At 41.4% G+C, this 23,626-nt stretch overlaps 1 long non-coding RNA gene across 1 annotated transcript in view; it reads right to left on the reverse strand.

The window, feature by feature from the left end:
* LOC126405830 (uncharacterized) overlaps positions 1-23,626 on the reverse strand; it is a 44,619-nt gene that overhangs the window by 3,660 nt on the left and 17,333 nt on the right. The window contains exon 3 of the long non-coding RNA XR_007571611.1: positions 503-581. This is a non-coding gene — a long non-coding RNA (uncharacterized LOC126405830). The remainder of the gene's footprint in view (positions 1-502; positions 582-23,626) is intronic.

Raw genomic sequence — 23,626 nt, forward strand, 5'->3', positions numbered from 1 at the left:
AAAATGTTTTTAGTGTTGACTTTCACCTTGTAGCCTGCCTCCGACTCTCCTGGGCCTACTTATCATGTACAACAAGAATGATGGATGACCTGTGGGAGTGATCATCAGCTTCCAGAGCTGATGCAGCAGCCGGCTCATAATTCTTTGACTGTGTAGAGATTAAATTAAACTGGAGACCAGTCAGAGTACGGACGGCTATTACTTTTCCTGATCTTTTTCGGAGAGTCACTGAGACAATGTAGAAACAGGTGCACGATTTGTTTGTCACTCATGTTTGTCTATGTAAATACGTGTCCGTTTGGCGTGCCATTTACTTTTTCCCCCTCTTTTTCCTCCCTCAGTAACATGGAAAGTTTAAAGGCTTTGTTAATGTTTAAACTTTCACGTGTAATCATTTATTCAAATCTTTAAACAGTCATGTATTAGTCCTTTTCATTTTAAAGTTAAAAACAGATAACCCAATCTGTGTTTTGTGTGCTTTACGCACTACAAGATAACATACCTGATTTACATGCAAGATGAGCCGAGGACCATCACTGAACGGGAATGTTTTATAGCAGAGAACATGCATTCAGTGGTTTCTGTAAAACAAGGAAACACAAGGTGTGACAAGAGCCAGAGCTGCAGTGCAAACACAGATGACAGTCATTTGATTTATAGCTAAGCAAATACATTACAGTGGTTAACTCGGAGCTCCAGCTCAGGGGATGAATATGCTGATTTGCTTATTTAAACCAACAGATACTGAGAACAGTCAACAGGCATTTCTCCGCACCTGGGTTTTTATAACTGTGCACTTTATAATCTCAGTACAATATTCTTCTGCATCAGTCATGATGGATTTAAAAATATATATTTTTCTGACTTTCCTTTTAAACAACAGAACAAAGAAAGCAGAAAATGAATTTAATGTTCAAGTGAAAGTGTATTTTTAATCATCCCATAGCTCAGCGGTTCACAAGTGGTAGGTCGCTGCCCAAAAGTGGGTCATGGGCCCATTCTGAATGGACTGAATGTAAAAATAACACACTTTATTTTTAAGTACAGTGAATTTCTGGCACAGAGCTTTTATTTTGAAGTGCCGTTTTCTGCTGTAGAGTGAGAGACTAACCGACAGCCACTTGATGAAGACAGCAAACTAGCTAAACAACATGGCCAAACGTAAGTATGACATTGAATGTATCAAACTTTGACTCTTGAACTAATGAATAAGGAGAAATCTGGACCGCATGGCTGGACCAGTAGGGTACCACTGCTGTAGCTTTCAAGCTTGTACCAAAGCCTGACTCATCTCGTCAAAATTGGTCATCCTCATGCTTTTAACTTAATTGTGTCCATAATAAATTTGACCACTAACTTGATACTGGTGAAAAAGTTCATATGTTCCTTCATAGATTTCTAATGGTTTATAGCACAGAATATAACTCAAACATTGGAGGAAGATAAAACACGACACAGATGGCATGCAGCAAATGTTACAGGTCACATTCATTTCCCCAAAACTTGGTATATGATCGAGCCAATGTAGCCACCAGGCCTTAAAGGGGAACTGCGACCATTTTCAAATGCATACATATTATATGTGTCATTCCTATGGTCTAAATCAGTCCAAAAACATTAGTAAACATTAACAACTCTCTTCCAGATCCAAACACTAGAGTGCTAAAACTCAAATTTGTGATGTCAGGGTATACTTCAGGTATAAAGTGTGGAGCTGCTGCACAGATAAAGGATTGGGAAACATGTTAGAGATTACACAGAATGCACTCAGGGGTACATTTTCTGCTTCACAGCTGAGAACACTAATAATGCTTATTTGATTATTAGAAAAAAAAGAAAGAAGAAAAAAAAAATCAGTAGTTTAATCACAAATTTGAGACTTACTTCTGTGGTTTCTGGCTTTCAGAGACAAAATGTCATGTTTACAATACCCACTAAACTTTCCTAGGCCGTGGAAATAACATACTGAAATTCTTAATGTCAGTGGTGTCCCCCTTAAAAAGCTTTTCTTGCCATGCACCAAGGGAAATAGCCTTCGTTTCATGCATGTTTTAACTGGACATCACGCAAACTGGTGACATGTACAGGGCAGGCAGGTGGATGGGCTCCTCTGTCAGGCAGGTGGATGTTCAGACAGCCTGTCTGTAGACAGGTCCGTCTATCCTGGAATGTGCCTCTTTGATCCCTGGATTATAGCTCATCTGCTCCTCTGTGATCCAAGAGGCTCCTCAGATCCTATTGATATATTACCTGTCTGTCATGATATGCAGATCGTATCAGCTGCATGGATCCTCAGCTAGGATTTGACAATTTGTAATAATATACCAGCTACAAATTTAGTAAAAGTATCCATGTAGAATGATTTTTCTATTCGACCAAAATTGCAAAAAGTTTGTTTTTATAATTGGAAAATATATATAGTTTGTACATTTGTGCAGCAAGTGTTATTTCAATCAATCAATCAATTATATTTAATTATTTGCTGTTAAACACACATAGCAGGTCACATCAAAAGCAAAATGAATAAATAAATAAAATAAAAAAAGAATAAAATAAAAATAAAAATAAAAATAAAAATAAAAATAAAATAAAACATCCAAATTGCACCCAAATAAAATAAATTCCTAAAGCTGCATAGAAGTTTCAGGTTTTTGAAAACGAAATGAAATAACAAAAACAATATAGCAATTTTCATACTCTTAAAACAGTAAATCAATAAAGCAAACAGGTACCTGCACAACAGAATGACTAATATCCAACAATATTGAAGCTTCAAATTGTTGTGGGACCACTTTGATCAAACAGAAATAACCATCCAACTAATTGCCAGCATCAAACCATTACAACTATTTTACAAGTACCACTTTACAAGAGTATCGCTACAGTAAAGTGAACGTCCTGTGACAAAGTTGAGCAATCAGTAATGTTTTTTTATGAGGCACATTCCTCTGGAAAAGGAATGCCAACTGCGTGACCTCAAAAAGAAGAGCTGCGCTGGCTGTGGGCTGAACCGTGCACTGGAGTAACCCATCGGCTCTTAAATCCCCTCCATCCATTGGCTCGACTTCACTGGCCCCTCCTATGAGAACATGCTGTCATAACTGTTCTCTTTATCTCATTTCGCTGGAGTGACGATGACCCTGTTGATCAACAGAGATGAGTGTGCTGATAATGTACCATGGAACGAAGCCGTAATAACTCTGGCTAGACCAATAAGACCTCTATTATGATAAAGATTAGATGGAAAAAGTGGGTATGTTAAGACAAGGGTGTCTAAACATGTAGTGAGATATGATAATCAGTTTCCTTGTGGTTGAACTGCACCTTGCATTCTACATGTGGGAAAAGATGCCATCTATTTTACATCAAACCACCTACGGTGCACAGGATCTGACTAACAGAGCTCCTTCACATGGATTTCAGACAGCTTTTGGTCTCCACCGCCTCTGATGAAACGGCTTTGCATTCCTGGAGAGGGTGCGTCAGATAAAGAAACAGTATGGAAGCACAGTCACTGAGTCAAGGGATTCTCCTCCACTCATACAGCACACGTGTAAACGAGTGTTTTCATTCATTTGTAGCCTAAAACTACTGTCAAATTGTCAATAACAGATTATTTATTCAGCAACGGTAAGTTGTCACTCTTTAACTGTTGCAGGCTGCCATGCACAGATCTTTCACTTTGCCCGGAATTCACTAAAACATTACACAAAAGGGTAAACACAGCACCATTTTAAGAGTTTACTGAGTAATTATTTTCACTGCTATCATGTCTAATGTCACTCAGTAGGAATACATGTTGATCTAGGAAGTCAATAAATTGACTTTCCCGCTGAGTAACTCACAGCTTTCTCCACATTCGGTGCCAACACAGGTCGTGTTTTCCTTTTAGTATATTTAACATGTCATCACACGGGCAGAGCCATTCATCTCCTGTGTGAGGTAAGCCACTCGAAGACAATAATTCACAATGTGATGTTATTGTAGGGAGAGTTATAAACATGTAATGCAAGACAAAAAGGATTCCTTGTAAAGATTACAAATTATGCCACAATAACAAGTTTGTTTAGGTTTATTTAAAAAAAACAAAAACAAATGACGAAATAAAAATTTTTTTCCCCCGAGTTGAACCAATGAACCGACAGAGAGTTCAGTAAATGAAATATCCTTCACCACCAACACAGAGTGTACCTTCCTCAACCTCACCGCAGCTCTTAGACAATAATTACAGCCTTTTCATGTTTCATGTGTTTTACATTTCCTCTTTCGGATGACAGTGCAATGAAGCATTCCTCCACAAGTCCCACAAAGTTTATCCAAGTGTGGTTTGGAGGCTAAACCTATTATCTGAGTATCTGCTGATCAGACAATAGAAAAACTACGAGAGCTTGCCACACAGAGAAAGGCAGCACATGTGCGACAAACACATACTGTGATTTCATAGTTATTGTAGGAGAATAAACACAGACAATGGTAAGACAAACATTTGCCAGTCTCAGCTGATAGGCTGCTGATTCACTGTGAGTCTCATGACTCAGTCGGTCATGTATGCCGGTTTATGCCTTCGCACCGTAACGTCAACAGAATCGGCCTTTGATCCAGCCATGGCCTCGGCTCAGACTCACAGTCTGACCCAGCGTTTAGTTACAAAGTGGGTGTGCTGAGGATATACTGTGGCTTCCTTTGTGGCAACACTCTCATTTGGCTCCATGTTTAAGGGAAAATATAAAATTGACCCTGTATTTTTACTCGGCACACATTTAATCCGCTGGCAGTTTCCTGCCGCAAATCCTTCCTGTCACACATCACACATCATGTTGAAAAAATAGCTAATTTCCCCATAGGGCAGTCCTTGCATTTACACTGTATGTGACTCAATAGACATACTATTACACATACACTATAATTAAACCTGTGTTATGAATGTACCCACCCTTCCACATACCATTGTCTGTGCAGTAAGTGGGTGCAATTAGATCCCTCACCTGTCAACTTTGATTATCGGGGAAAGCCCCGCTCATGGAAGAGATTCTTCATTTTTTTTAATCTTATCTGAATTTTTTGTCAATAGATAGAAATTTTTTTTTTTTTTTTAAAAAAAGCATTCAAACAAGTGGGTTGGCTGTTTTTCCTCATTCTCTATACTGAACTGAAAAAAACCCCAGATGAAATTAGTTTGGAAGTAATGTCTTTTAGTAAACATATATGCAAACGTGTGCAATATAACAAAATAAGTAAATAAAAATACATTATTTTCCAGTGTGAGTTGGAACATATGCACACATTATTACACACACAGCCAGTTATCAAATGTTCAGCATTTTCCTTTCTGATATTCATCCTCCAGACAGTAGTGCAGCGGGCAGAGGGCCAACAATCTCAGACACAGACAGTATTAGGCTGCTGTCTGAGCTAATACTCAGATGATACATCCTCCAGACCACGAGTGATTCATTACGGGACTGTCTCACAGACCCTTTAGTGTATGGAGCACCTTTTTACATAACCAAGGCACATAATTAACCAGACCAGAAGATGCTTTCTTTTTATAGCGCAAAGGCCTCCTGCTTATCAAGGAAACTTCTTTTCCAGAAACCAGTCTTTAATGTGGAGCACAATAAATATAAATGACACAAAGTGATTATCCCTGACTTCTAGGCACTGTTATAGTGACTGACACTGATAGAAGAAACCTGGCCAGACGTCAGCGCACAATATCTGAAGGAACATTTGCTGCAGAATCGAATCAGCGTAGAAAAGGCCGTGAAACTGTATGTGCTCAGCAGTTAAAAAAAAAAGGAGGAGGAAAACAGAAATTGGCAGAATCATTGAGAATTTAAGGTATTTTTTAAAAACATAAAGGTGATGTCACTATGTCATTTGAAAAAATTAAGGGAATGCTTTGATGCTGGGGGAAAATATAAAAACAAGTATGACGAGTCAGTTAGAGCTTAGATTCTCTGCCTGAACCCAACCCGGACCTGACACGACCCATCAGGCTCCTCATAACAGACCTAGGCTATGGAACCAACTTCTTATCACACCTGGGCAGGGGGGGCCTTGACGGCGCCACTGGCCACGCACGCATCACACTTGACCTGCTGCGCATAGGCCTAACCAGCGAAATGAGGCCTTCGGATGTCAAGAAAAAATAGCCCCAGGAGAGTTTAAATTGGCCCAATCTCAAGGGAAGTCCGAGGTTTGGGACAGCTTTAAATTAGTTGTCGATGGTGACAACGTGTGTATCGGCTTCATTGAGTGTACCAAGTGCAGCATGATGCTGGTATATGACAGCAAAAAGATGGGGACCTCGACACTTAAGAGGCACATGACGAAGGCTTGCCATGGAAAAAAAGACGAGAGTCAGCCTTCAATGTCCACATTCGTATCCCAACAACTCTAGTTCAAAACGTCAGTTGTAACGGCCCAATACTTAAAAAAAAAAATAAAATTCGGGTTTAAACCGGGCTTGGGCTCATAATTACAGTTAAAGGAACGGGCCGGGCCGGGCCTGGACAGATTGTGCACGGGCTCTGGTGGGGTCGGGCTGGATTTTTGGGCCCAATCTAAGCTCTAAAGTCTGTGTGTTATACTATGCAGGTACTCTTTACGGCACAACTGCACCTAATTGTGCTAATTATTAGGCTTTTGATGCAAATTTAACTGCCTGTCAAAACTGAGTATGGTCACGAGCATATTTCATGATTGGGGTCAAAAGTCAGACACAACTTACACCGTTCTGCTGCTTTGTCGTGTTCTTTTTTTTTTTTTCAGGGGGAAATCTCTCAGCCTGACCTTAAAACACATCTACTTCCCATTTTCCCCCCTCACACCCAACGCACCCTCCCACTCATTTGACCTCTGACAACTGGGGCCCCTGTGCCACAGCCTATTGATTCCTTGGCATTGAACTTGAATCTAGGGGCCACAGAGACTACAATCAAAGAGGCATTGTCTCTCTCGAAGACAGATTGCAGACCAAACAATACTTGTTCACTTTCCTTCATTTCTCCATTCATAGAATGAGCCACTTATCCTCAGCTGTCCTGGACTTTTTGACCATTCAGTTCATGTGGAATGCATGCATTTCCTGTGTATAGAAGATGTCCTATTTACCCTGACGGATCACCGGATGATAACAATCTTCATACGCCCCTTGGCGTAACCCGACCAGTGTCGGTGGCAGGAAGTCAGAGAGGTCCCTCAAACTACTTACAAAGAATGGAGCAAGAAATCACAGCCTCTTACATCTGTATTATAGCATAACATCATATTTCACATCCACAGTCATATATTCTATGTATTTAAAGGTTAACTTTGGTATTTTCTTTTCACTTGGACCTTATTTTCCCATGTTTTTGTGTCCAAGTGATGAATGAAAACAAAGATTTTTAATTTGGTCCAGTATTGCAAGAGACCGCTGCAGCCAGAAATGGCTAAACGTGCTGCAATGTAACATTGCTGGGCAACTGTGCACTGTCAATTTACAACCACTAAAAGTGCTTGTTTTTGCCACTGACAGGCTCAGATTATTCTGATGACATGTGTTCTTTTTGTTAAAGGATAAGATCTTCCTTGTTCTACCAGAAACAGCCCAGAAATCGCTATCACCAAACCCACCAGACTTCCTTTAAATAAACACCAATTTTATTATTGTGAAACACACTTCATTTAAAGATGGCCGAAACAAAATAAAACTCACAAAAACCCTCTTGGTTTGTCTTTCCATTGTTCCAACAATCATCAACTCTGGTTTGGTTGAAATAAACCTTTGATTCAGCAAGTTAGATGTGGAAACATGCTGGATCTATACACGTTAAAATGACTGTTTATTTAGACAGGGTCTGGTGGGTTTGCAGATAGCAATTTTGGGGGTGTTTTTGGTTAAACCAAAAGGATCCTAATCTTTAAAAAAGGTCTATCTCTGTAGGTATCCTTTCCATAATGCTGTCAGACATGTAGAATAATAATCTGAGCCTGTCAATGGCATTGGGTATAAATTGATGGTGCACAAATGTCCTGAGTGGTTACATTGCAGCCTGTTCACTGCTGTCGGCTTCAGTGGTCTCACTCAACACTGAAGCAGTTTCAAAAGTTGTTGTCTCAGTCACTTAGACACAAAAACACGAGAAAGCAGGTGCCTGGTTGAGAAATACCAGTTACCCTTTAAGTTACCCTTTAATTGGAAAAGAATAGAAATCAACAATGCTACTGTGTATATGTGCAAGAGGCCACATCGATTAAACTGTCAGCAACACACTGACTGCTTCTAATTACAAGTAGATGTCACTGTCATCACCCCTGGTAGCAATGTGGCATTTACTGTATATTAAGTAGACATGGCATAATTGCAAACTTAATTTTTCAGCATAATTACCGGAAAAAGGTCTTAATGATTCCACTGGAACGACAGTTTGAAAATATATGTTTACTTTACTTCAAGCTGAAGTGAATTAGAAAAACATTCGCTGACTTCTGCTGGTGTAAACATGAGGCATCTGAGGTCCATTACAATGAAGGAATTAAATAAACAGTAGCCCATAGAACACTGGTGGATGCATGCTTCATTAAAAAGCAATGTTGTTGTAAGTGGCTAATTAACTTGGGGCACCCTTTTGGTACTGTAAATATACAAATTAATGAATACGCTCCCTGATTGGTGTGAGAGGGCACCCACAAATCACTTTTTATGCGGTGTAGTAAGGTCTTGCACTGAAAACGACTAGGAAAATAACTGAATGTTATACCTTTACCATGAAACTCAAGTGAATCTGTTAATACACCATTCAGACCACAAAGATGTAATTAATCATCTGGATTAATGAATACAAAATACTAGAAGCACTTTACAAAACAGTAGCAGTTTTTAAAGCTGGGCCAATACTGTTTCATTTTTCTTCTGCTCTAGTTTCACTCCCTTGACCTTGCATTTGCTTCCTGTAGAAAATGCAACATTTTAATGTCTCTAGCAACTGTCCAGTAAGCATCAGAAAAATGATAAGCTGCTCATGACATTTAAAACTCTCACACCACTTGATAAACAAGCCATTGGGGTGCATTAACAATTCGACAACAGCAAAGTCATTCATTCATTCATTTTCCATAACCACTTATCCTGTTGGGGGTCGCAAAGGGGGCTGGAGCCTATCCCAGGTGACATTGGGTAAGAGGCAGGGTACACCCTTGACAGGACACCAGACTATCGCAGGGCTGAGACATAGAGACAGACAATCATTCACACTCACATTCACACCTACGGGCAATTTAGACTCACCTTTTTGACCATGGATTCATCACCCTCCTTAAATCATACCATCTCCATGGGATCTAATCATCAAAGACTTTACACATTTTTCAACTTATGTCCACATGTCAATAAAAACGAGTCTCTCCTGATTGAAATGCGTTTGGCTCCGAACCACCAGTGCTTTTGACTAATCAGCATCCTGTGAAGAGCTACTGGCAATGACAGCCATAGTTTAGGTGTGTGTGGTGAGGCATGAAGAGATGACTTTCCATTCAGAACAACAATGGTGGCTCCTAAAGACTATAGCATAGAAGCATCAGTTATATTAAAAGAAGACAGTATTTCTTAACTTAAAGACTGGCACTGAAGGCTTTTCTTGACGGAAAAGAAGTTTTCACTGTTTTTCCGACTGGACCGTGATAGACCGTGATAGACGGATGGTTCATCCAATAACCTGCCAAGTATCCTTTTTTTAAAGTGCCCTTGCCTTCTTCCAAACAGTTTCCAATGACAGCTCCTCATATGGTTCTGTGTGACAAACATTCTGGCACGTCAGGTTTCCGACCCACCCAACATTGCCAATTGTGTTTCTTGGAAAGTCAACCAATCCAGGGTCTTTGCAATGTTGGGAGAGAACTTTGCCTTGCATGTGCCAATCATGCATCCTCTCTCTCACGGTTATGACTCACTTTGCTCAGCTGACATGCAGTGGTACACATGATGGACAAGGTTTTTTTAGTCTCCCTCAGCTTGCCATCACTGACCACCCACTTCCTGTGCCAATGCAATTAAAACAGGCTGTCTCTCTTCCCAGTGGTAAGCGATTTGAGTTTTTCTCTGCGATTCTCCTCCTAAGAGTGGACCACACCATCAGTGCAGCTGTTGTTGACCAACCACCACCTTACATGAGGCAATAACTTGCTTCCTAAAGAACGGCGCCATCAGCGGGACTCAAGACACATTCTATTTCCCTTACTTCCTGTTTCCCAGAAATCAAAGAGCATGCGTCTGATTATCATGATACAACTATAGGGATGTGTTTGTCTTGGCAACTGAATCACATTCACAGGCATCAAACATGTATTTCTGCATTCCCTCTTTTGCAACAGGAAATACCATCCTTTCACGCGACAGTGTTCCAGTACTACTGTCTCCTCTCTGGCTCTTATAAACATGACCAGACACTACCTGTCTGTGGAGGGAGTTTAACAATGACAAGTATGCCTATCTAAGTGATAACAGCGGCTCCACCTGCACACAAGCTGGACTCTGGGAGGAGATCAACAAGATTGTTTCTTTATCATCACACAGATTTGGCTTCTGCTGGCTGATAATTATTGTCTTTGTGTCCAAGGAGAGTGCGTAATGTTACCTTTGGTTCTCCCTGCAAAAACCACTTACTCTGTTTCTGGGTGTGGATGGTTTTGTTCATGCTTTGTGGTGTCAGGGTCTGCAGTGCGTTTCCTCCCCCAGTTAGCGATGAGACAACCTCATGTGTTGTCAGTCATCGTAGCGGCTCACTAGCTGGCTCATTGCACGGGTCATACCATTTAGAAGGCGTATGAAGCTATGGGTCATGCTTCTTGGTTGGTGCCGAGAATGACTGTAACAAAACATTGTGACAACAAAAGACTCGGTAACTAGGTTGTCAGGGCTTTTCACAGCAACCTGGGACTGCCTAGATGAGGTTTTTAATCTGTGATCCTGCAGTGCCGACAGCAAGCAGCAAGGCCCAGTTCCAATACACCACTTGCCCAGACCACTTAGCCCTCACCCCTTTGTTTTGCACATCATGTCGGGATGGGGTGTCCCAATTCTTGCTGGGATAGAGGGGTAAGGTGAAGTGTAAGGGCTACACGACCCTTCAGATAGAGATTTGAAGGGCACATTTTAAACCAAGTGATATGAGAAATCACATCACAAAAGAAACCCACAAATGTATTTTCTTTGTTGTATGCCGATGTCTCGGTAGCTTACAAGCTAACGTTACATTGTTATTGCTGATCTGTGCATGACAGTGCCACATTTTGACATTTTTCCATGTGACATTCCCCTTCATTTGATGACATATGATGCCCGAAAGTCCAGCAGCGAAGTTGCTGCACTTGTTACTGCTGCTACTATTATCAGTGCAGAATGTTAGGGTAGGAAAACAGGTTGCTAACGTTAGCCTACAGAGCACCACTTGCCTTTTAATGAAACAGTATTTGTTTTTATTTGATGACTTGTTTGATTGATTTATAGCATGGAACTTAAGCTGTGAACGAATTGCGAGCTTCCTGACAACCACAAAAGGATGCCTGTAGATTCAAGATTCAAGATTCAAGACCTTTATTTGTCCCCGAGGGGCAATTGATTCTGCCGCAGTAGCAATAAAAACAACAGCAACAAACAACAATGACAACAACAAGGTTGACACACACAAGGCAACAGTCACATAAAATCAGTCGTAACTAAATAAATAAAAACGCATACTTGAATAAAATATGAACTAATGATGATGCTACCTGTACTGTACAGAGTTAAGCAGTGAGATGGCAGAGGGTATGAAGGAGAATTTGTATCTGTTAGTTTTGGCTAATGGTTGTCTGAGACGGGAACCAGAGGGCGTGTAGCCCACGCAAAAGAAGTGACCACGGTAGCAATGGGCAATTTGCAATGTCCGACAATACAAGACACATTTGTTTATGTAAACACCAGCATACTGATGATGTATCAGGGTCTTAAAGGGTTGTACTTTTTCATAGGGGAAGTTTTCAACCACCACCCCTTGTAACTCTGTTTCGAGGGCCAAGGTGGCACTTGAAAACGAATGAAAGGGGTTAAAATGTGAAATGGGATTGGGCCCAGGTCTGCCATGTTACATCAACGTCTTCTGTCCCTTGCTGTCATTACATTTTGTGATTATAAATCTATGGTTATCATTTTACAAATTGCCTACAAAGAAATTGCCTCTAAACGCATGAGGTTAAATATCTGTTGTATGTCAATAGTTAGGATGCCAGGTAGACAAAACTCTTGGAAGGCTGAGGTGAAGCCATTATGTCAAAACTCATTCATCATTCACCAGACCTAACAGTAAAAACACTCAGACAAAACAGCCCAATTTCCAGGCTCTCAGTAGCATTGATCATATCAAAATGTCATAATAATCTATGATAGAAATAAAGATTAATAGCCTTGTTTATGGGTACTGATTAAACATGAAGAAAAAGGTCAACTCAGGCATATTGAATGTCATGTAGCGTACATGGATAGCATTTTTCCCCCCTAATGTTTCTCTTTACAGTGTGAAACAGGGGAGCGACAGTGATTCATATGTCAACCTTTTGCACAATTCCCTGTCCAAATAGCCAATCAGGATCCATTTAGGCAGCAGTGGCCTGGAACATGAACTGACAGGCCTGGCAGAGGTGTTCTGCGCCACATGTGAGCAATGGAAGTCCTCAGCAGTCCAGGGTTGAAATCCATACTGTGGTTTGCACAGACACTGCTGATTACCACACTGCTGGTGCAGACGTGCAGGACAAGGTTGTCAGGTCTAATCGTCTGATGGACAGAGAGTGAAGTCACCCCAGTAATGAAAAATTCCTAGAGAGTTTTACATCTTTCAGCCTTTAATTAATTTGCCACTATTGGTAGTCAGCAATCAGTCTGCAAGAGTGCTTCCTATTGTTATATTTGGACCCTCAAAACTTTAAATTAACTATTATTTCTCTCTTTTTTTGGCTTTATTCCAGAATGCCAATGTAATATTTCAATATTTGTGTATCTGAAATGGTAATTCACAAGCAACATCCTACCAACAATACAGATAAATGCACAACAACACAAAGCGTAACCAAAACACACAAAAAGCTACCTGGCAAACAGCACTGTTATTTTCTTCTTCATTATTTTTATTTATCCTATGTAAACTTCGGTCCTTGGAACGAAGTTCTGCCGCCAGATCACCTTTCAGGAGGCCTGCAATTTCAGTGTCCTGCCTCCACGCTTGGATTAGTTTGGTTTAAACAAACTGGCTCTGGGCTTTGTGAACCTATTCAGACCACAATCATTGTTGAGGGCCCAATCAGACACTTCGAGCCACAAGTCCTTTTACCTCTCTGTTTTTACACTTGTGAGGGTAATGAGACTGTTTTAAATATAACAATATGATGCATAGAGTCGTTTTTGTAATGATTAAGAACAGGTTGTAGTAACGTTGCGAGAAATTGCCCTTTTTTACCTCGAAATTTATTGACTAACCTGACTGCATGTGTTTAAATGAGGCGGTTCTCATGCACTGTTCATATATGCACCACAATTTGTGTATAACCCACATAGTCATGCGCCATTAGTTTGTATATAATCACACGTAATTGGGAAGGCTGCAATCATATGACCAATGTGCTGACAGGATAGAGAGGAAGTAGTCTACATACTGTATGGAGGCAGGTTGGGGTGGTGGATGGGTTACGAAACACAGAACTTTCTGCCAGGAGACCGGTGCTCAGAACTACATGAAACCAAGAAAAGTTTAAGTTACTTTATGGTACACTGTCACCACGTCCCTTTTCCTAAACCTAACCTACAAAAGTTTATGTGAAGTATGTAACATCATTCATGGGGCGCTAATTTGTTAGATATCATATGAACCGTTGTATGTGCATTTTCGTAAGATCCCATACAAAGGATACGTTTAATTACGTCCTGTGTTGCAAATTTCACAACATCCTTTGCACTATAACTGATAATACTCATAACAGTTACTGCACCTGCCTGATATGGTGTGCTACTGCTGCTCAACAGTGCTAAAAACCAATTCAGACTAAACTCCTACAATAAGGAGCTCAAGAAAAATGTAAATCATGCCCTCTGTACAATGTATCCTCAACAATTTCCCATCTAGTGTTTGTTCCTCAGTGCTGACATTACCTGCAGTGTACTAAGTACCAAGGCACCATGTTGGCTAGCGTCACTGCTAAGACTTCCTCTTTTAAAAGCAGGGCTCCAAATGAACTCCAACATGAAACCCCTTTGTTTACAGAAGTCAACCGACTTGGCAATGCACAGATTCAAAAACAAAAACAACAAAAAAAATGTCCCGAGACTCCCCTGTGTTTACTTTGTGAACTTTGCCCAATTTGTCTCAATTTCTCAGCCACGTCACTGAAACTGTATATGTCCTGTCAAAACCAGGCAATATATGACAGATCACCCCGGCTTGATTCATCTAGAATTTGGCATGTTTTGAAGTTGTGTACTCTTTCCATGGCGCCACACTAAACTGCCCAACATTTAATTAATTTCCCTTTATTTACACTTGGACTTTGCTTCTCACTAAAAGACAAAGTACGCCTATGCATAAGTCAGGGTTTTTAATTATCATTGAATACCAATAAAAGGTTCCTGCCAGGAAAACTTGGCCAGTGTTTGGTTTGCTCTGAGTCCAACACAACTACAGTCCCATAAAAACATTATCCATTTACATTCCATTCATTACCACCTCAGGACATCTTTGAGCGCTGCTCCAAATGTTTGGAAAAGCACATTTTCAATTTCAGAGCATTTTTATGCCTTGTGAGAGTTTACTTTATGATGCGTAATCTAGGACCCAGCAAACCTTTAATTTCACACCAATAGTTTTAGAATCAGTTTGAAAATCTTGGATTCCAGGAAGGTGCTCGCACTGGGCAAAAGGGGCCTCATCTCATCCAAGGCTTCTCAAGTAATTCTCTGGACTATCCTCCAGGGTCTAAATTGTTTATTAAAAGCCAAAGCATGACTGTTTTCGCAAACTAACCACAATCCATCCATCAACCTATAGCAAGTAACCAAATTAGTCTTCTTCCACTTAGGGACTTAAAGACAGAGTATACTGGGCTTCCTGTATGCTCAGAGGGGATAAAGGTGTTCGGAGAGCCTGCATTTGATGTTGCACAGACACCATGTAAACACCATCATCATCACATACGGGGCACATACTATCCTGCTTGCCTTACCTTAAATGTAGAAACAGAAAATGTGTTCAAGCTAATGAGCTTTGTTTTCAGTTACCAAAAAGAAACATATGTCTAATGGGACTACTATAGGAGTTCCAGGATCAGCTTGTTTTTGGCTCTCTTAAAATAAGAGCAAATAACTAAGTTGCTGGTACATTAGTTTACCTCTGTGCTAACACCCCTCTCCCTACCTACCAAGACGAGAGAGATTGAGCTGAGAATCACTGATGACGAGGTCTACATTTCCACATGGCACATTCTGTGTAGGACTGTGAAAGCACTTCTTTTTTTTCCTATCCAAGCATCCTGCATACTTTATAAATCAAACCATCAGTGTGAGGACAGGCTGATGACGTCATTCACGGTCGATTTCCAGCAGCCGACAGGGCTTTGATTAGGGCAGTAAATCTCCTCCTGTTTGTCTGTCCTCTGGAGTGAAAGGGCAGCTTAATGGTCAGCCCTCCATATGTGACTGAATATTATCTGTCTTTTACTGGGCTTTGTGGGAAGGCTTGTGTTTGCCAACACTGAAATTTTGTTTTAAATTCTGGAGGCATTTTGTACTGCAAAATATGGATGATTAGAACAATTTAAATTTGCAAGTTGATGACTGTTAAGAAATAAGGTTCTTACATAACTGTGGTATGAAGATGAAAGCTTTAAAATGACAATACGAACTATGCCAATTCCTGATGGCCCATGCCATTACTATTTATTTCTATGGTAATTGAAATTAATATTGATGTATGCACCAAAAGACTGTTAGATAGACTGACACCCAAATGCTGCCCTTAAGATGGTCCCGATGATGTTGCTTTAAAACATAACACAACTGTTCTAAAATGGTACCAAACAAAATCATTAGCAAAAACGTGACTGTAAAATGACCTCCTTGGAAGTAAAGAATAACTGTTCTGTTTATTTATTTTTTGTTTAACGTCAAATATTTTCATTGCTACACTGCTGAGTACCTTGAATTAAATTTTGTTGCAATTTCCTCCCACATTCATTGCTTCATGTTTGCTGTTATTTTTGGATCAAATCGACTTTCCTGTACGTTCTTTCTTTTATTGAATTTCTCCAGAAGTATGATTTTTTTCTTGCTCCAACCAATTTTGGTTTAGTGTCTTCTGATCTTCTGCCATTTTTTTTTTTTTTTTACATTCAAGCCAACTTTGTAAGATTATATACTTGAGTGCAACAACAGGTAGCTTAGCACAAGCCAAGCACACATTCAAGCAAACAAATGGTCTCCATAGAAACAGTAGAACTTTACTGCTGTAAAATCTCTTTCAGTACAGTAAATGCCTTAACGTCTTACCTTTCAAGAGACTCTGTGCTCTCTAACTCGAACTCTCTAACACCATTAAATAATTTTTTCAGCTAAGGGAAAAACTAAATCTTAAGTGTCATACTTAATGTGCTCTGTGCAACCAGCCCCAGCACCATAAATGAGCAATATTTACATTTATGTAGCAGAGACGCAGTCAGCAGATGTCTAAACGCCAAAACATGCCACCGCTAAACAGTGTGCTTCAAAACAGCCACGCCTATTATTTTCTACACTGGTGGAGGCTCGGCACACATTGGTGCTTGTGGACGCGCCCCTGTGACATTTTATTCCACTGTCATACATCCAGCTTCACCACCCCTGAGAAAGCACATTTTATCCCCCAATCCTCCTCCTCATTTGTGATGTATAGAGGCTGAATCCAAATGCCCTGAACTTCACTGCATTTGCAGACTTGCAGACTTTGCCGGTACATTCCCGAGAAGTCTGGGAAGGCTTAGGGCTGTCCAAATCCACAATTCATCCAGTCCACAAGGGGCCTATAGTGGACTTCCTGCAGTATTCCACAGAGTCCGCTTGGGGCGCCGACTTCAGCAGACTTCACTGATTTAATTACCCACAATTCATTGCAATACGGAGGTGACTTTGTTGTTTCTTTAATAGCCGACTGAAAAAAACAAAATTTATGTATATGTAAAACAGTTACTGTAGCCTTGTAAAACAATATTTGACTTATGTAGGCCAGAAATAATATCCAACAACATCACGATACAGAAATATGTACTGTAGAAAACAACCCTATACAGAGATTTATAACTTGTTATCTGCAGGGACAGATGAGCAGACAGTATATGACAGCAGTTACAATGATTGTAATCGTCACTCGAATGTTTCCATGGCAATGAATGAAACGGCCTCAAGGGCTGTCTATCAGAGGGTTGCAGTCTCTGCCCTCGCAGACGTTACGTGATGACGAACTTGTCACGGTGCATACGACTGAAGTCTGCGAGTCCAGAGAGTGGACGTTTGGATTCAGCCAAGGAGAACTGTCACCTCTTGCTGTCACTGTTTCTCGTGACATATCTTTCAGTAAAAGTAGTAATAAGTGGAAGTGTTGCAGCGTGATGCTTTCTACTGGTGCTATGGGCAAACATTACGCAAGTCATATGTGTTTCCAGCTCTCTTCTCTAGCAAACAATAGTGTTTGGTCTGGCAATTATGTGCCGTTGGTTTATCTCCAAAGGGAGAAGAGTACTACTGAAGCAGAGCAGGTAGAAGGTAAGAGATATTGTAGACAGAAATGGTTGAAAAAAAATTCAAATTAGACATGCTTTTGTTAATCAAACAGCCCATTTCAAAGGTCTTAAATAAGCACCACTAATATTTCATATGCAAACATGTAATAGTTATCTATCAGTTATTTACAGGGACGTCAATGATGGAACACCTCTCCAATATGTTTTCTTATCAGTGCTCGTACCACTTAAAGAGATCTCCGCTATGGCCTGACAGTCTAAAGGACAGCAGCAGTGTAAGGGCAAAGTCCAAAGCCAGAACTGTATCACGAGAAGTGACTGTGAATATGAAACCAACACTGTTCCTCCTAACACTGCACCATATATGCTGGGTCTTGCATCAGCTTCATGTATATATAATTGATTGCCAAGGCACCGGGGGAGTCACGTTCACCCCCACGTCCAAAACCTGCACAGAATATAATGAATGTTCAGGACTGTCTCATTACTCCAATGTACACACGGAGAGTAACATTGCATCCCAACATGCATTTGACTGTTGTCCAAGCTGTCATTGCTCAGGGAGCCTATGGTCTTAAGTGCTCAGCCGGTAAACAAATCAGGGTTTATTAAATACACACTTGTCACTCTCCACTAGCCGTGCATGGGGAAATTTATTTTGACAAACGTTGCCCCACAAGACTTAAGTGTCCCTAGCTGACGCCAACAGATAAATACCTCTGAATTAGGAAATGGATTGAATTTAGCCGAGGTATGCTTTTAAAACGTGGATTTCTCCCTATCCCTGTGAGCCTATCTAAGGTCAATAAACAGTCAATGAGTGACACATCTAATTGCTTAATCTAATTGTGTTGCTTAAGATGTCTGACTACTGTACATTAAGGCTGAGCGGGTAGCTAAAAAAAGTGTCAGACCATGTTTATTTACAAAAGTGTTAATTAATGTAGTAAAGAAAGAAAGAAAGAAAGAAAGAAAGAAAGAAAGAAAGAAAGAAAGAAAGAAAGAGGAAAGAAATTAAAGCTCCACGCTGCTCATACATATGCCGTCAACACTTAAGTCGCCAAAACATTACGGGAAAGTATATTCCTGTGTACGCACAATGTGTGTGCATGCATGCATCTGTGCATGAGTGTGTTTATGTTCCTGTGCCACATGCAATATAGCATGCTCATGTGAGAATACGTCTTCGGGACTGTGAACATGCATTCAAATGCACTCATTCTGGTGAAAAGGTCAGACTGAACAAATGGGAAATCTTTACTCATGTCTGGGCCAAGGTGCTTATACATCACATTCATGTGACACTTTGCATACATTTGCTGTAAGTGAGGTCAGGAGACTTAAAAACAGTCCCTTCACCATCGTGGCATGGAGTAGTTGTCAGCTGGCTGGATTTTTTAGGCCACACAGAGGGAGTCCCCCTTTCATACAGCCATCTGTCTGATCGTTGTAATACAGCAGGGCTGCAGTGGCACAAGTGAGTTGTCCAACCTGCCAACTAGCAGCGGGTGATTGGGCAGTGGAAAAAGCAGTAACTGTGTGTGTTTGGGTGTGTGTGGTTAAGACAGAGTCAAGCTGAAGCCAATGCTTGGTCAGGCTGGTAGCACTATATTGCTTGCGTGTATGCTGCCAGAAGAAAGCATCACACGTGCCTAAAGAGACAATAAAAGGGATTGAGGAGACTTTAGTCAGAGAGAGCTTAGTTACCTGCTCTCCAGCAGAGCACATGTGTTAGACCACAGAGTGTGGGGAGCTGCAGTGAGAGCTTCCAGACCTGAACGAGACCTTGCCTGTTACCCTCAAACATGCACACACACACACACATGCCAAGTCTGTGGCAGGTCTCGCCATGTTAAGCACCAGTGGAATCATGGTCTTTGAGGCTAGACAAAAACACAGTGGAAAGGTGGGAATGATAATAATAGCGGGGGTGTATTTCATTTACTTTGCACTATTTTGGCAGTTGTGCTAAATTGATACTAAACTTCTCTGCTCTTGTTACAGATTCTGTGTTTCACTGCTACATACTGGACTTTGTCACAGCTGACAAAGCTCTGAAAAAAAAGTAAGAAAATGCTACACATTTTTGTTTTGGTTCGCTCCGGTAACTGATGCCATATGGTCAGTGTCACATGTAATCTTTGCGATAGGTCCACAGTGCACAGCCAGGTAGGTGAGCTTTGCAGAGAAATAAAAGAATTACATAACGTATTCACATTTAATACTATTTACATTCAAAACAGGTCCAAGCAGTCCTCATGTAAGTCATACAGCAAGAAAGGGTTGTTTGTGTGTGTGTTTGTGCGTGCACTAGTGTGCTCGTGCTTTTGTTCGGCAGCACTGACTTGACTTTCTAAGCGGAACTCAATAATTAATTAAGAATTCTTTTATATTTTGTCCCCTCTTTGTTTCCTATTGGTTTTCTCCCTTTCAATTTTGTCTGCAATCAACTTTTAACATCTCCCCTTTTTCTTCTCTCTTGTGGGCTGAGTCATTACCATAACAACAGAGTGAGGCACAAAAGCCCTATGGGCATGTGACAGAGTTGTGGGATGGGGGCACATGGACTGGGAGAGAGGGAGAGAGAGAGGGAGAGAGAGAGAGACTGCCCATGCTAATATCTGCAGCTGGGCCTTTGGTTTTGTTCTCTATGCAGCTGGGCTGGATGAGAGAGCCTGGATTCCAACACACCCCCATCGGCATAAATCTTGCCATGCTTGAGGCTGCAACAATGCCACTGGGTCATTCTATGCCAAGTCGGCTGGGTCTGCTCATACACACACACACGCACGCAAGCACATGCTCACAAATAAATTGTTGTTGTGTGGGGTTGTTTGTAGCTACCAAGGCGTTTTTGTTTTTTTGTCTTGTGGGATGCATATATTAATCATTTATCATCTGTTCAGTCAGAGGCTAAATGAAAGCCCAGACGATGCTAATTATTCCTTTCAGTCTCGCTGGCATTGTCCACAGAACAGGACCAGACAAGATTGTGTCATGTGCAGGGGTCAACTCCAAGAGTCATTTTGATGATCACTTGTCACTTAAGGTCAGCAGCCTTCAAGAATAATGACAAGTTAGTCTTTGCTCTTGCAACTCCGCAGTTGTCGAGATAAGGTTGTTTGGGTGATGACTTTTGAAATGGAGACAAACAGATACTAGACATGCTGCAACACTGTGACAATCCGATGTGCTTTTTAACCTCTGACATATTCAGCGCCCACAAGACCGCGCCACCATCGCAGTGGAATGCACCCCGACTGAACTGGCATGGATTAAAACAAAGCGACGCTCAGCCACAGTGACAAACTTGTTCCCAAAACATTTGTCCCCAGCTTTCAGCCGATCATTAATAACCCCATAAAGAGCTCTTTATGTCTGAGTGGACAGTGTCACTTTTTGGAGTCAACTTTGATGAGATGAATGTGCGTGGTGAGCTTGAATGCTTCGCAGCTGGGTGCGAGCCGGGCGCTGGTGACAGCGGGTACCAGGGCACAAATCCCATGGCAGAAAGGGCATCTTTGTTTGGCCCAGGTGCTCTCTGGATGCACTGCCCTCACATCCTGTGCAGTCTCATTCATTATGCATGAGCCGTACATTTAAAATCATGAGCTTCCTGTCAAAAGCCAGAAAGGGCAGGCCCGGCCAAGTGCGCTTTCTGTGGCTTCAGAGGGAGAATAGAAGCGTAACATTTTCAAGGCATTGAAAAGCCCTAAAACGAAGGCCATTGTGGAACGGGCTAGCATTATAAAAACACATTATAGCTCTAACTTTCCGAGATACAACAAGGGCTCATAAAGCAGTCAGCGCTTTCAGCCCCATTGACGTGGACTTTCACAGTTGCCTATCTCCTCAGCAGGCTCTGTATGGACCACATTGTCCGAGTGACACGAAATGTGTTTTGTGCAGCTTTTTGGAAAGCTTTTGCTTGCAGCAGTTTGTCATCAGTGGCTGCCATAACGAATAACAATGCAGAGTCCACTCCTCTCATGTGCCCCACTGCTCCCATGAGAAGATGTGGCTCAGTAATTACTGGAGGATTACAATAATCTACGTTTGGAAGCGTAACCTCCCCCTAGCCTTTGTGGCTCAGCACGAGATGAATCCAGTACAATTAAGCCATTTTGTTTCACTGCATGACTGTTCATTAGCATTATCTACACCAGTGGCTTCAGCTCTCAGACCGGGTCCCCCTCAGGTTCTCATCATTGCATCAGTTCCCTTGGTTACAGCTCAGTCTCCCAGAGTCTGGGGTCAGGAGGGTCAACGCCTAATGATGTGATCAGACTACTAGAGTTACTCCTGCAAGTATCAGAGCTATCTCAACAGAGGTCTCTCTTAGACAGTCCAAGTCATGCGCCCTTATTGCCCCCTCATTCTGTAACACCAACACAGGAGAGTGGCATAAATCACCAGTGTGGCTGACTTTCATGTGATGCATATTCAATCCATTAAGGTCTCTGCTTTATAGTTTAAAGCCAGTTAGCCTTGCATCAGTGGGGTGCCACACCTCTGGTGAAAGGGATCACAGCCCTGTGTAGCAGCCATAGCCTGGAGCAGCTCTTCCCACCAGCCAACCACTCAATATTTGACCAGGACCTTAGCAATTGGTTCATGCAGGGACACCACAGGTGGGGACATTAACCATTAAAGAGATACTGCTGCTGACTGTCTGGGGATGGAGCAGACCTGTCGGCTTCCTCTGGGCTTGAAATGATCATCTGGGGCGACTCAGCGCAGTTTGGCTTAAACAGGATTTGTGGAGGGAAACCCCTTTATCAGGGCTTACAAGGATGAGACCATATAGCTGCTTAAGCAGATCCCTGGGTTGTGATCCTGCTGGGAGGAATTCTCATAAAAGTAAAGACGTCAGGGTATAATAGGCGGTTAATTTAGTGCTGCATCATATAATGAATTTCATTGTACTATAAAAGTTAATGCTTTATGGTGAGACGAAGATTTACAGTATCAGTGCACGATACTTTTGTTCATGTAAGACATAGTGACATGTAAATAAACAATGCTAACACTCTTAATTACAATTAATAAATAATAGCATAAGCAGTTATATTCAAATGTGTTTTTTCCCACAAGGAGACAGCAAGAGTTTGGTTCCCAATAGGTCCTTGGGCTTTACAGGACATTGTCCTCAGTCTACTGGTCAGCAAGTCTTATCCTGATTCCTGTCACCCGTCATCTTAGGCCAAATCTGGGGCCAGACGTAGAATATTGGCTGGTGATGAAAGGTAGGATATACCACCCACTGTTACAGATTTAATCGTGAGCTGGTCATGCCACAAGCAGCAGCTCCAGCAAATCCTGTTTGTTTACACTATTAAAATAAATTGCATGTTGTAATGCTCTACATGGTACTTAGGAACAGTTAATTCCAGATAATGTATTCAGGAATGTAACACACACACACACACACTCGCACACACACAAAATAAACTCATAACAGAATACCTTTCAGCTCACAGCAGGGTGTGTCGATATTTGATTGAGCTTCCAAGTTGGACTTTCATTCGCTATCCTGACAAGCTGTCATATTAAATATGTTATTGGTATACACTGAGATCACCCATTAGTGAAATGGAAAAATTAATTTGGCAGTGGTGTCGACTCCACTGTGAGGTCAGTGTCTGAGGGCCAGGATCTGGATCGCTAGCAGCCTGCTGTGGGTCTGTCTGTCCCACATTATAAGCCAGTTATCCCCCGGCTGCCATATATCCAGTCATAAGACCCAAAAAGAATGGCATCAGTCACACTTTAATGGATCCTGGATTGTTGTGCCCTCGTCCCTGCACCCCCACGGAGCCCAAGGGTGGGTGGTTGGCTCCGCTGCAGT

This window comes from Epinephelus moara, chromosome 18, assembly GCF_006386435.1.
Source record: "Epinephelus moara isolate mb chromosome 18, YSFRI_EMoa_1.0, whole genome shotgun sequence".
NCBI lineage: Eukaryota > Metazoa > Chordata > Actinopteri > Perciformes > Serranidae > Epinephelus > Epinephelus moara.